Source organism: Paralichthys olivaceus, chromosome 24 (genome assembly GCF_024713975.1).
Source record: "Paralichthys olivaceus isolate ysfri-2021 chromosome 24, ASM2471397v2, whole genome shotgun sequence".
NCBI lineage: Eukaryota > Metazoa > Chordata > Actinopteri > Pleuronectiformes > Paralichthyidae > Paralichthys > Paralichthys olivaceus.
This window is the reverse complement of record NC_091116.1, coordinates 7,049,137-7,064,582: the sequence shown is the minus strand read 5'-3', so window position 1 is coordinate 7,064,582 and position 15,446 is coordinate 7,049,137. Positions and strand designations below refer to the sequence as shown.

The window sequence follows — 15,446 nt, the reverse complement described above, 5'->3', positions numbered from 1 at the left end:
GGTTTCATGTCACCAAATCATGTGAATTCACACAACAACAGTGATGTAGGTCTATACTTGACATTTCTCCCTCGAGGAGCTGTTGTTTGTGCAGCATTTGTGTAAACTAGCGAAAGAGCTTCTGATACTTCATCCTCACCATGTACTACTGCGTCCCCAAAGAATTCACACCCAGCATTATGTCAAACAGCCCTTGAAAATAACTGCTCGGGATTTAATGTGAGTACAAGCTGGGTGGGTCCGCACTCCAGAGCCGGAAAGTATTTGTCATCCAAATCTGATTTTGTGTTGCCACAGGAGACACGGGTCCACACAGAGAGGATGCATACAGTACAAAACCAGAGTAGTAACAAGGCTGTCATCACGGAGAAATGTCAAATATTCCGCCCCGCTGCCGACTCCTCGGCACAACCCGCCGCTGTTGAGGCTCGGCCCACGCAGTCAAAAGTTCACAACAACAACACAGGGCATTGTGGGTTTTCTCTAATCAGAAGGGCCATTCCATTAAAGCCGAGCTCTTCTGAATTCTAACTATGCCAACAGAGATATGGAGTAGGATTAAACACGGACTGTGTGGACCTCTTCAATGCTGGGGGTCAAAACGCAATTTTAAAATCCTTTGAGCGCTCGCCTTTAGGCTGGGCGGCAGGCTGGGTGGGCGGTCTTCGTCATTTTGGGAAAATGTCAGTCGGTCACACAATGAGATTTGATTGGATCTTAGACTGACCTCGAGGGGAACGAGCAAACATCTTCTTACATTCCTATGGTCAAAAAACCCACAGAACTCAAAAGTAACACAGAAAAACTTTATTTCATTTTGACACCGGGACATAATCAGCAGAAAAATAAACCCCAACTGAGAAATACAAACAATATAAATGTCTCCAGTGATAAAGAAACCATAAATAGATTGTTGTTAACTATGTAAGAATTAATAGATCAATTTTCCAGTTTTCGGAATTTGAAAAACAACATAACTTGGCATCTTTTTTTTTTGTACCAAGAGGAACATCCTTTTTTTCTTCTTTACTGTTATTACTTCTACATCTCCTGCTGCTAATACTGCTTTAAAACAATTTTATTTTATTTTTTTATCAATTGTCTATACAGGGCTTGTTCATAAGTTCAAGGTTTTAAATTTTATATAGAGTTTTTTCTGTTTTGGTCAGTGGCATAATCTTAGTTTTAATTGCTCTGTACACAACTTAGTCACACCTCTACTGTATTTGTACCTGAGTATTTCAGTGCTTGTTGCTTAGGATCAACACCTTTTATGTTCATGTTTGAAGGGAAAATACAAAGTTTTTGCTAAAGTATATTGTAATCTTTGGGTTTTTGGCCTTTTGACAAAATATGTTTTATTGATTGAAAAATGTAATGGGGAAAATAAGTGGTCAATCGATTTATAATGAAAGTAAAGCTATCAATGAAAGATGGATTCCTCCTGCTGACATTTCTGACCTATTCTTTAAGGGTGGTAACTGAAAACCTCCTCAACAATTATTTGTGAGATTTATTTTGTGACTGTAACAACACAACATTACACATTTCAGAGGAGAATGTGAGAAAATTAAAACAGTGTAAAACTTTCTAACCAAATTGACCATTCTGATGATAATTCTCATCTCTGTGTTCATGCCTCAAACCCAAAAAATTGACTTACCCATCCTGGACTGCAGGAGCAACATAATAAATCATATTCAGATCATTATTTTTAATACCTCAGAGTATTCTGGTAATATTTCATAATTGCGGTGGAGTGACCTTAGGACAAATGCCATTATGAGTTTAGAAAGGATGATGACTAATCTGAAAGATTTAATTCCCTCTGAATATTTGGAGGGCCCTGTCAACGCTCGATATCATGTTTGAACTCAAGTTTTATTTATCCGCTGCTATTTGATATCTTTAAGATACTGCAATACAAATAAATTATTCATGTCAATTAGCTTTTCATCTTCCAAGATACGAACTTGTGTGATCCTTTTAACAACTATTTATTTCATGCTAAAACAGAGCTCTCCCTGGAAGCCCACTGCTATCGCCTGAGGACATGTCTTTTAAATAAAAGCATCAGAGCTTTGCATACCTACAATTTGCATATTAAAGGCACCGGGAGACAGATGATAGAAGAATTGGGTGAAGCAATCTAATCATCCCTCAACTCTGACTGGAATCCCAAACTCTTTTGGGTTCGGCCTTCGGAGACGCGGCAGCAGCAGCACAGAGATGCTCGCAAATAAGAAAAAACCTTTGAGTTGTTATTGTTGGGGTTTGTTTGGTCGTTCCTGGGAGTGATGGGCCTCAGTTGTGCAGATGTTTCTTTGAGTCTCTGCTGCGCCGGTTCTCGAGTCATAGAATCACGTTGGTGGGGTTGAAAAGAGCCGACATGCTTCAGATCTCTAAATTGAACCCACTAAGAACATCTTACAGGATAATTCTAGTCTATTAAAACTTGGATCATCCTTTCATAGTGGTAATGATATAAAGTACATACCCACAGGAGTAAGATGTGGAAGCACAGGAACACTGCAACACATTTTTTTGCAGGGCTGGAAAGACAAGCAGCCAGACATGTAAGTGTAAGATTATCTTAACTGAAATTAAACAATAATTACACAGGAAGGTTGTGTATGAACACCTACGTCAAAACATCAGGTCAAAGAAAACCGGGATCACTCTTTTCTTTGACTGCAGATGATTCATGTCACAATGTTTCCTGTTTTATTATTTCAAAATGTAATAAAGGACATTTCTCAGACCCATAAACGAATCAATAATAAATATCACTACATAAGTAATATACAATTTTTAAACAGAATGGCACTAAGTAGAGCGTAAACCTCCGCCAAGGCACAACAGACCCCTTATGAAACCACATTTAAATTCACTGGATCTGGATTTTTATGTGGATCTGCACCAAATTGCACACACTCATAAATATCAGTCCCCTAAACATGTCTGATTTTATTCATCAAGATCCATGAATTATTCTCTGAGAAATTAAGGAAAATGTGGAAAAAATGTCTCACAATCTCACAATGTTCAAATGAGTGAAAAACATTCCTGGGTCCTCCCCCTGATCTGGATCCACATCAAACTTTAATGGGCTCTCCCTCGACCCATATCACATCCTTCCACCCAGTTTCATGGTAATCCGTCCGGTAGTTTTTGCGTAATCCTGCAAACAGCCTGAGGCGGAGGAAAACAAAACCTTGTTGGCGAAGGTAATAAACCTGCGTCATGATTCGCTGTTGCAGCTGTAACCTACAAATTCAAATTCCTCGTACCCCCTCAAAAAAGCAACATATCACTTTGAATTTCTCTCTCATTGAAGAAGTCTTGCTCGACTGCAGATTTCCAGCAGCTCCATCCAAGCCTGAAAGCGAGAAGATGTGTCGGTAACATAAAACATTGATGACGTATATTTGCTTTGTTGCACAACAATAATTACACAATAGAAATGTGAATCAACAGAGAAGCAGCAGGGAGCATTAGTAGGAAATCTACCAGTGCAGAATATGACATTAAATAAGAACTGGACATGACACGTTGATGAGGTTGTAACATACATGAGTATTTTTTAACGCTACCAGCTGAAAACATTAACAGCATTTCGTGTTGTATCAATTTTTACAGAGGTGATTTTACTGTCTGCTGAGTTTATTCTTGCAGGAATTCTAACAGGACCTCTGCAACAAATACAAAGTGGAGCTGTGTGTCTGTGTGTGTGTGTCTGTGTGTGCGTCTGTGTGTGTGTGTGTGTGTGTGTGTGTGTGTGTGTGTGTGTGTGTGTGTGTGTGTGTGTGTGTGTGTCCTCTCAGCCTGAATCATGCTGATCACCTCTGATATGCTGCTGCCCCGTGGCTACACATGCCCTGTTTAGGCAGACACAAGAAGACACCAGCTAATATCATGGTCAAAGACTTCCAGCTCTGCAGTTTCGTGGTGTATCCGCCATGCGATTTGGCCAGATTTTATAATAAGTTGATCCTGACCTGACACAGATGTTATTTTTATGTTTATTATGGTTTGTTTTAGATGAAGTGGAATGAGATGCTGGTTTGACAAGTAAAAGCATGCATGAGAATAAAGGATTTTATAATATTCCTAAGGAAAATAAGAGAAACATTTAGGGAAAACATAGAGATATAAAGAGCGATGGGAGTGAATTAATCATTAGGGAGCTCAGGAAAGGTGAGTAAGTGGATCTCAGGAGTGGATGAAGGAAAAAACTGAGAGAAAAAACAAGGGAAGGAATGAAGGAAAGATTAAGAAATAAGGAGAAAGAAGGAATAAAGGACAAGAGAAACACAGAAGAGGAAATAAAAACTTCTGCAGGTATCTGAGATGGTGATAAAGAATAGAGCAGAGGAAGATCATGTGATCTCCTTGAGAGAAACTAATGTCACGATGCAAACGCTGCAGCTCTGCATCGCCTAAGAGTCGACGTGAAGTGCGGTGAAGTCGGGAGCAGTAAACTTCTCAGCCAGCGTCACTCTGACTTCCTCTGATTTGTTTGCCCCGTGGCTACCGGTGTCCTGTATCGGCCGAGACAGACAGGACGAGAGCTGCCCCCGAGTCCATCTACCCACCGCTAACGGGTCACATCACACGCCGGTGTCACTCGCGCGTCCACTCACTTTGGACCTGACCCACTTCAACGAGTTTGACCACTACCACCGTCGTCATCATCATCAGCATCACCGTCCTCCTCTCTGCCTCGGCCGATAGAACCTGACACGCTGCAATCTGAGCCGCGGTTAATTAAAGCCTTCATACACAATCAGAGGGAGCAGGCCTTTCCCCTCCATCGTCACCGACAGCAGATTGATGCTCGGCCAGATCTCGCAAATGAGGGTGTCGGGGCGTTTATGAGAAACAGATCATTGTAATGAAGAAACTTCTGTGACAAACTTCTCTGTGGAGAACATCCATGTGTTCTGGGATGGAACAGCGGGCATCAGTGACGGTTATTGTCTCAGTTGTAGCGGTGTTGATGTGAGGAACACGAGTGCAGAATCAGAAAGAAGAATAAATGCTTAAAAAAGAAATCAAGTAAAGTTAGGTTTGCAGGCCGCTCCAAAAGAGTCTTCCGCCATCTCATTGTCACATCTCGTGTGACACATTGGCCAAATGTCCTGGCTGCGTGCGAGGTCCGAGTGGTGCGCAGACTTCCTCAGCACACATGGTGGCAGGCGGTACAGCCTCGCCACCACCCTCACCCGCTTCGCCGCCACCCGCCGTGGATCCATTTAGAGCATCTTTCCTGGAAGGTTCCACCTCACTTACGCCCAGGGGACAAATGCAACGCATTACAGTCGGACCGACTTTGTTACAAACACTGTGGTCTCACTGCTAGCACACCGTCTGGGCCCTGCTGATAGCTAGTGCCACTGCCAAGGTGGGCCTGACAACACACATACACACACACACACACACACAAACATTCAGTGCTACAAACTCCTCCAAGCTAAGCTCCAAGGACTGAATGGAGACGTGCATGAGGAAGCCAAGTACATGTCGACCCTAACAAGAACACAGCTTTAAAAATATGATGTCATGTCACGGTCAAGTGTAATATTTGCAAATTACATTCAGTGGCTTCATTTTACTGATTTCACACAAAAAGAGAAAAAAACGTGCAGGTAATGAAGCTACTCTAGTGAAACATTTTTAGATTTTACATTTCAACAATGACAGATTAAATTCCGGTTATCAGCTCAGGTCTAATAATCTTCACGGGCACTGATATGAAAAGAACAAATAGTGTCAATGCAACTCAATACAAGGTAATTAATTGGTCTGGTGAGATAAGATGCAGAGCAGGAGATAAAAGAAGTGGCTGATTTTTATTTTACATTGCAAAACATTACAAATGTTGAATGAAGTGAATTTACCACTGAGGAGAACAAAAAGCAGAATCAAGAGGTGAAAAATAAAAAAAGAAGAACAGGTGAATGTAAACGGCTGCTTCTGGAAATATATTGAGTATTTCTGGAGCTCTTTCTGCGACTTCATCTTCGCTCAACTTGTTGTCCCAATTACCTCCGAGGCTTTCTACCCATGAGGACTTCCTCCTGCATTCTTTACATTGATATTTATGTACTTGTTACATGGCAGATATAGTGTTTCTCTCTCCCGGAGCACAGTCTTCACTTTCGGTCAAAAAAAGGAGGAACATGTGAGCCTCGCACTTAAAACGCTTCAGTAAGAGATTTGGATCTTGGGCGCTGGAGATCTGCAGTAATCAGAAGCGGGCTTTGTAAAAAAAAGAAAAAAAAAAAAAAAACAGAAAACACCCACACAAGTTCACATGGCTCTCCCCTTCCCTCTGCCTTCCTGTGCAAATTTGGACATGATTACAAGTGAGAAAAGCCGAGGGGGGTCTGGCTTCACGGCAGAGATGGAAGTGTTTTTGTGCATGCATAGTTTTGCATGCAAGTGTGCTGAAGCGAGGGAGAGAAAGACCCCCGCACACACACACACACATGTACTTCAGCCACACCAAACATACAGTCCCAGCAACGTGGAATTCCAAGTAGATTTAATATGCACAGTTGCACAAATGGCATGACTCGGAAAGCCTCCAAACCTCTCTTTCGAGGTGAAAAGCCTCCTGTAAGTACTTCAACAATGGCATTTTGCCGGTTTAACATACCAGTTATGACTGAATAATACTTTCTCGTGAGTCTTTGATTTCAAAAAATGCAAGGCAAACCTAAATTTTGTACAGATTAAGGGTTGTTCAAAGCTGCAGAAGGACGGCAGTTCTTTTTTTTCATATCCTCTTCCCCTCCACCTTTTAAGTCGCCTGAGTGGAGAATCATTACACTTCAAAAGTCCTGGTACTCGCTGTAAAAGCCAATCATTAAATAAAAACTCAGGGAGGAAATACACCTAATTACAGGCAGACAAATGCACATAATTCTCCTGTTTCTTTCCCCCTCCTGTAGAGCTCAGAAATGCTTAAAAAATGCATGTCGTCAACCGTCCGGGGGATTAAAACATACAACAGCTCAAGCGCTTTTCACTTTATGTGTCGAGGTTTCACCGGCTTGGAGAAAAAAAAAAAAGAAAATGACAAAAACTAATTCCGCAGAGGACAGGAGTTGTTGTCGGGTGTGTGGAGGCGTTTGGTAAAAAGTGGCACAACCCGAGTCTTTGGGACACAGACGGTGAGACTCGCTGCAGCGTGACGTGGCCAAGTCATCTCCTCGTGTGTTGGTGAATTTTACAAGCATGTCGTCGCTGGTGAACAGTGTCACGGAAAAGTGCACCAGAGACGAAAGAGAAGCAGCGGTAAGGTTATACTTCTGTTAACAACGTGTCTGAAGAGCCTGGTCAACAACCTTTTCCTGCATTCTTGACCCAAAATCCTGCAGGTCTTAGAATTAGGCCTTCTCCTCTTGCCAGTGCTTCAGCCAGAGCTGCAGCTGCTCCTCTGTTTTCTGTGACTTCACTGTCCACATTTTTCAGGTGCTCCAATGTAGGAGCAACGTTTGAGGCCTGTGTTGTGTCGAGGTTTTCCTGAGCCTCTGTAAGCTTCAGTAAATCTTCCTGTAGCTGATCTACTTCGGCTCCTGCTTCTATTAGGTTGAGGGTCATTGTCTCAGTTTTGATTCTGAGGAAATCTCCGGCACTGAGCTTTTCTTTGAGCTGCTGGATTTCATCCGCGAGACATTCCTCAGGTTCTGTTGTCCACGTCCATTTTGATGTTCGGAGCGACATCTTAGTTCTCTCCTCAAGGCTGCTCTTCAGCTGTTTGGTTAGAGGAGGACATGTCCTTTAAGCAGATCTCTGAGACGAGCATCGTCTCTCATTAGCTCAGTTAATTTGTCCAACTGGACAGTGAACAATGATGCTATAAAAATGGTTGAGACGTCACAATTGACAGCTGAGACTGAATCGTAGTTATTCGAGCGTGGCTGTACCGCGGCACCACACCACCATCACTGCTGTGCAGACTCTGCCTTCAAATGACGTCAAACGCACAAAGAAGCAGCACCCGATAATTTGCCTTCAGTATTTGTACAACTGGGGGAAGTGAAGACGTGTCGTCCATCTTTATTTATATTTTAATTAAACGTCGGCCAAACAATGCAACCATTCCTGAATTCTTAAAAAACACCATCTGAATATCACATTACTGATTTCATCCACGGACCATTAACCGCTGAACCCCTAAAAGTTCCCTTCCACCATTACTCTTGTCCCACATGTTCATTTTCTTAAGATATTAGGCAATTTAATTACAGTTAAGAGCATTAAGGAGCAATTTTAAGTATAATTTGCAGTTCATGAACTGTTTTTGAAAATTACTCTTAATATAATTAACTTCTGTCATTAGGCCTAATCCCTGCAGGCTACAGAGCGAATGTTTCCTTTAAGAAATTACATACATGTAACGCTACATTCATTCCTTTTCAGCAGGAAGGTTGGACTGCAAAGGTTCGTCTCCTCTATGGAGTAATTATCTGTTTCCAGTGAGGGAGTACAAAACAGTGCTAAGTCCATTAATGGCAGCGAGTCTCTCCAGCATGAATAATCATAAACCAACCAAAAAAAAGTAATTGGCCTGTTCGGAAGACAAAAGTACACAGAGAGGAAGGACACATTTAAAGTTCATTTGCTTGAGAATTTAGGGAAAAATGCCAAAAAAGGAGGGCAAAGGGCAAGAAATCATGGATTTTTTATGACCACATTAACCCTGCATCGAATTGCACTGTCTCCTCATTCTCTGGTGAAGTATACCGCTTAATTAGAGCAGATATTTCCTTGTCGAAAATACTGGGGCCCAACGTCTAATTAAATCAAGAGGACAGTGGCATATTAGTGATGGGAACGCCCAGGCAGCCATCCACCATCGACCATGATGCCTTCATAAAAAATGCATGCTGCTCCCCGAGAAGGAAAGCTCTAATTTACAAGAAAGGAGAGGAAGAGGCCTGAAAATTCATTCAGGGCTGGGGGTCTCAGCGGGGTGAACCTCGCACCTTGACGGGTAAGTGATGGTTTGCTTAACGTCTCCTCTGATGAGGTTAAGGACGTGTCACTTTGTCTTTGGCCGAGCTTTAATCAGGCTCCAGCCGGCCCTCTGGCACGAGCCGCGGCTTCGCAGGCGTATAACTGACCGGTGATTTAGAATGATATGATTACACCTACACTGGCATGCTGCACCGCAGTGTGAATTAGCCCCCCCTCCCTACCTCTAGAAAATGTGTAATGAGCGATGTTCCCTGCTCCCAGCTGGGGCCCTGTGGGCTCAGCCATGAGCCGGCATCCTAATCAGCCGTCAGCCAAAAAAGACGCTGTTGCCGGCGCATTAGAATCTGTGTTTGTGCATATCAAAAGATTTCCACAAACGCATTGGCAAAACACATAATCACTTACCCCTCAGAGGGAGAGAAGGGGGAGGCTGGATGAGCGACGGACAGACTGACAGAGATCATTTCCTGCGAGTGCTGGAGGAAATCGCCGTCATCACAGAACAAGCTTGCAACCGGTGCTCGTCGTGTGTCGAGCGGAGGGAGCCGGTGCTGAGGAAGAGGAACTGTAGCACACGAGAGCAGAGAAAGGATCAAAAATAATAAAGAGAACATGGAGCTTTGGTTCACAAAGCAGGAAATCACCCCGGAGCTCAGCAGACAAAAACCTGGAGCGTTGAGTCTTGACAAAAACTTTTCAACTCACCTGAGGAGCAAATTACTTCAATCTCAAAAGTTATTATTCAATATTCACAGACTTTATATGCATTGCACTAAATAAAGATTTGTTTTGTTTCATTAACCACTTTAAGAACTACAAAACAGAGGCGTTGCAAAAGGGCAGGCGAAGCTAGAAATTGCCTGGGGCCCCGAGCCGAGAAGGGGCCCCTGAGAACAGCTGATTACGTTAGTCCACGATGACATTTTATGAGAACCCCCTTTAAAATTCTATCACCGGGTATGTACAGGAGACTGCAACTAGAATGTGGCTACATGACCCGAGCACGTCAGGATTTTTACGCTGCACATGTAATCGGGTAAAACCTCGGGTTTGCGTAGGGCTCGGTTTGTTTACTCTTGGGCTCGGACAGAAAATTGCGACACAAGCTGCCCTCTAAATCCAACAACAGCATGGTTTAGTTAAAGACAAGAGGCAAGACTACATTTTCAGTCATTGGGACCCCAGATCCATTTGGCCTGGGGCCCTCAAAGTCCCTTGACTTCCTGACCAAAGCTCACACTCATATACACACATTCACACCCCATTGTTATATTTGAGGTTTAGTGTCTTGCCCGACCAAGTAGATGAGAGAACATGGAATCAAACTTGTAATTTTCTTGTTAGTGGACAATCAACTCGACCTCCTGAGCCACAGACGGCCCTCAACACTTTTTGCTGTGTGTGCGTGTGTTTACCTTGTGTGTATCAGCCTCCTGGTTCCTCTCCATGTTCTTCATATTCGCTTCCTCACTCGTCTGCTTTGATATCCCTGATAAACACAAACAACCAGGGAAAGACAGAGGATCAGAGTCGAGCAGGAATCAGCAGAAAATTGACCTTAATCAATTCAGAGACAAGTGAAAGTGTCAGTGATTAAAAAACCTGTTGATGTTTAATAAAATTAATACCATTTCTACGCAAACATTTTCTCATCTATGACTCTGTGTTCTTTAAACTCTCAGCAGGTGACTGAGGAGGATGTCAGTGTCCGTCGCTGATCATTTCGACAAACCAGAGAAGCCATCTTCTTCTTCTGATGTTTTATAAGAAAGACAGGGAGCCAACCCCTGACCTTCTGGTTAGTGGACGACCCGCTCTGCCCCTGTGTTTGTTGGAGGTCCTATTTAAATACTCCCTCAATTTGAATTTAAACTTTTATTTAGTTCTTGAATCAACACCTATATTTGCTTTGCGTTGTTTTGCACACATCACTCATCGATCAGACTCGATTTCCGCAGCATCGGCAGAGAAAGCGTTTGTCTTTCCCAGACCTCTGCAGGCGCCTGGTTCACCGCTGCCATACCATGACTCTGCTGTGCCAAACGTGGCGTTTTCGGCGGGAGCGAGAGCATAAAACGATGAATGCAAATTAATAAAATTCCACGCGGGGGTCTTTGCAGAGCTGTCCAACATCGCCACGGTGCACCGAGCCCCCTGCGATGACGAGAGCATTGTTGTCTTTGTGGCGCTCTGCAGCTGCTGTATTCACTGGAAGAGGCAGCATCGCGACCCCGTCCTCGCAGACTCACACCGTCACCCCCAGTTCACATGTCAGTCTGCAGAAAGTATAGCTTCAATAGACGAAGGCATATTTAAAGATTATATACTTTAAAGAAAGTCGTTTTCCTCCTTCACCTAAATGCACAGCAGAGCCTCGCTCACTTGGCTTTCTGGGAATGAAAATGTTGAAATAAACAAAAATAAATAGTCCTTTAAAACCAGTTCCAACCTATTTTAACAATTAGTGACCTTTTATTTCAGTTTTCACCTTCTTACCTTCTGCTAATTGTTTTTCAGTTTTTGCTCTTGGAGGTATTTTGGATTGGGTATGTCAAAAAAATGGCACATTAATAAAAAGTGAGTGATGGGTTTGAAGCTCATTTAGTAGAAAACAGATATTCCTGTGTGTGCATAATAATAATGCTGGGCAAAGCAGTAAGTGGCGGGCAGGACGCAGTCCAACAGTAATGCAGTAACGTCCCCATATTAGGCGAGGATGAGTTTCTTTTATCGTCTTCTTCCTCCGCTCCCTCCTCTGTAGCACCACTGGCACCGGCCTGCACCACCTGCTACGGGGCTCTTTTCGCTGCGGCCAGAATGAACAGCTGGCTGCTCTTCTGACGCTCTGATTGGCTAATCCCTGCTGGTCACTTGTGCTTTTTCTCCCTGTGTGTCATTGAACTTTCTCTCTCCGAGTGCCAGGTCCGAGGAGTGCTCTCTCTCTCTCTCTCTCTCCCTCTGCCTCTCTCTCTCTCTCTCCCCTTCCTCGTCTTCGTCCAGGCCCGTCCTTCATGTGCCCTGCGTCTGGTCCCGGTGGCGTATGGAGATATGTAAATAATTTAATGAGGTCAAAAGTGTGAGCATATCCTCTACTTTTCCCAAACCCTCCCTCCATGTTATCGATGGGTAAATAAAGTGTGTTCTTACAGTATCTGGGCTCAGTGTCGTCCACCGCTTTTTGAAAAACTCCTCCTCCTAAGAAAATTCATCGTCTGCAGGATTTAAAAGAAAACTCGATGTTAGTTGTTAGCAACATTTGAGGAAGAAAGAACCAGACAAGAAGCATCTCTCAGACTCTTGCCAGGTGCCTACATCCAAAACCTGCGCTCTCCGATTTTATCTGGCAACCAGCGCTAACCAGAGATGCAACACAGAAGTGCTTTGTGGGGAAATAAACTGGATCAAATTATGTGGATTTTGCATTAAAGAAATCATCAGGGACAGATGTGTTTATAGTTGAGGAACATCTGGCTTTAATGTGGCTCTAAATTCCACCTGAATTGTGCAGATAAGTGAATTTAAAGACACCCAGTTGGATTATAAAAGTTTATATTCGTCCACTGGAAAACATAGTGAGTTTCCTTGAAGGCTAAAGAACATGATGACACTGTTCTTCGCTGCCTCCTCAGGTGCATCTCTACACTTTTATTCCGCACAGCACTGCCCCCAATGGTCAATAAAACCAATGGCATGACAAGTGCACATGCATTACAGCTGCGCCCGAGAGAAAAGCGTTCAAAGCCGACTCAAAACTAACATTTGTTCTTTTGTGTCCGAACCTTGCACGTCGTCATGGGACTGGAGGAGCGAGCAAGTTGACTGATTTTCTGACCTGAGCACAGAAATATTCAAAGATTTTTTACTGCTCGCACGTTCAACACAGAAATATTGGCACATTCTGTCCCAGATTTCAGTCCATAATAGTTTTGTTATGAAATAAAACCAGGAAGTGCCGAGACGCTTATTGGCGTCTTCAGAATTTCATGTAGACTCAACAGGACATTAACAAAAAGAAAGTGGGTCAGAATAGAAAAGAAAACAACTGAAAAAAAATCACTCTGCAAATGTCAAAAAGCGAAAGAGGATTGGAGCGAACAGGTGAAGTACACGTCTCAAAGAGACGCTGGACAAAATTAATCCACGTAAATAAACATATGAATAAAAAGTGGGGTTTATAGAACGTTTAAAAAAGTGTGGGGAGACAAATGAAAAATATCTTACCGACTCAACCCTGATGGACTGATCGGATTGCTTGTACATATCAGACGTCTTCAGCTGCAGCTTCCTCTCTTCGTCGGATGTTACCAGCGTTTCTTTTTTTTATTTTATTTCAGGCACTGATCTGTTCCCCAGTGCAGCTCACACTGACTCCAACATGGAAAAAATACACTTCAATTCCCCCGGTTGCAACCAAACCTCAGACCTATTTTCATTCACTTGCCTCCGCCGTGTTGTCATGCTCTATCACTCTTATTTTGTGCATGAAAGCGTGATCTTTTTTCCCTTACGTCTTCATTTCGCCGCTGAGGTTCCGTGCTCTTTCTCCCTTTTTCCATACTGTAACTCCTCGTGCTTCTTAAAGCACATTTACACACTGGTTTTGAGTTTTATTTATTTTTTTAAAACCTGCATAAACACAAAGTTGACTTGACAACCCAAAGAAGCTGCGCCTTCACCGCAAGAGACTAATGAGGATTTTTGTCTCTCGGAGGACGGGGAGAGCAGGTAAAGAAGTGAGATTGAAGAAGGCGATGAATGAAACAAGACAGGAAAAGTGTTTTCAATGCAAACCAGTGGATTTTACTACTAAGTGTATCTGTGGAGGCAGCAGAGTAGCCCGAGGCTAAATACACACTTAGCTTTGGTCTATACAAGGCCCTGCAGTGAATCATCAGAGCTCAGCTGTCCAAAATACACCACCAATCTGGCCCAGGCATATGGCTGCATGACACTCCTATGAATTACTTCTACACTCTTGTGTTGTTGTTTTTCTTCCCGTTCAAACGCTCTATACTGAGGGAAGAGCTCCTGACACCGTTTTACGTCAGAGCAGTTTACAATCAGGGAAACCGGAAACAGAACAGATCCGTATTTCAAAAATGTTCACGTGGGAAATAGGTCCAGTCAGATTTCAACATTTTTAAAGGTCCGTTGTGCAAATCATGACGAAATGAATATTTGATCTGTGTATTTATGATTATTTAAGACGTATGATTTAGTGAAAATGGAACCTGGATTGAAACGTTCAGTTTAATAAGTTTGAAATGGATCATCTGATTGACGGTTTTTGATATTAAATACACAACAAAATCAATGGTCGTGAGGCTTGATTGCAATTAGAAGCTGTTTTCCAGAGCCCGGGCTCTTACTCTGAGACAGTATTGATCAGCAAACGTACGACTAGATTGGATCAGCTTCAGTATCGGCCACTTTTCAAAGAGTGACGAGAGGGATTCATTCAGACAAGAGGAAAATAAATAAATGAACTATATGACGATGGAGGAGTTAACAAAGGCTGAAACACTTCCTGAGAATAAAATGAAATCATTTTTTTAGAATTGAGTTGCCGTCTTTATTTTGTAACTTTTTGTCAACTTTCCCTCTGCATGAACTAATAAATGTAATCCCCCCCCCCCCCCCCCCCCGTCTGTTTCCTAATTCAGCGTTTCCATCTCTGCATGCATTACTCCAGGGTTGCAGGAATATTTCATCACACCCATCTCGAACTTTGACCTTTGCTGTTAGTCGCTTGTGAAGTCGGAGACCGGTGGACTCCGGCTTGTATCTCTGTAAGTCTAATAGATGTAAAATGTAAAAGCAGAGGAAGGTTGAAATTTCTCTCTTAATGATAGCGATACACTCCGGAGGATTCCCTCCTCGCTCGCCTTGACACCAACGCTCATTTTTCGCATGTGTAATTGTCCGGGCGGTTCGCAGCACATTATCAGATTCATCAGCTAATCATTTAAGACCCCCTCTTTTATCTACAAGATGGTCTGCGAATGATCCGATGGCTCGCCGATCGATGGGAAAATCGGAATATGCAAAGTGCGTTCTGATGTTTGGCATTGCTCAACCTTTTGGTGCTTTCATCTCGGCCCTTTTGATGTTGCTTTTAATCTGCATAACGCAGCGTGAGTGGCTAATGGAGTTGAGCGTCTCCTTCAGCGGAAAGAGAAGTCCGCTGTTGGAGTCCACCTGTCAGGCCGGAGTAAAGTTTCAGGATGAGATATGGAGGAAAGGCGAGTGCGGGTAATGGCCGGAGAAACGAGCACATCCTGTGTCTTGAAGTGAGCAAAGTGCAAAAGAGTCTCAGGGTTGTAACTGTAGCAGTTATTTCATCATCGACTCTCATGTTATGTTTGCAAAGTTTGCAAGTTTTGATTTGTTTTCACTTTAAAATGATGTGAAACTAAGAAAAGCAGCAAATTCTCACATACGAGAAGCTGCTCTCTTAC

The 15,446-nt window shown here is 43.0% G+C and overlaps 1 long non-coding RNA gene across 3 annotated transcripts; it reads right to left on the bottom strand.

Moving 5' to 3' along the window:
• Positions 1-805: 805 nt before the first annotated feature.
• Positions 806-15,323, bottom strand: LOC138407052 (uncharacterized). 3 transcript variants are annotated; one of them, XR_011240491.1, is made up of 5 exons: positions 12,746-15,323; positions 12,136-12,200; positions 10,404-12,012; positions 9,394-9,553; positions 806-3,379 (listed from the first exon to the last, which is right to left on the bottom strand). It is a non-coding gene; the product is annotated as an uncharacterized lncRNA (long non-coding RNA). The 3 variants fall into 3 exon arrangements; XR_011240489.1 differs by having other exon boundaries at positions 12,136-15,323; XR_011240490.1 differs by having other exon boundaries at positions 10,404-10,477; positions 12,136-15,323.
• Positions 15,324-15,446: the final 123 nt, after the last annotated feature.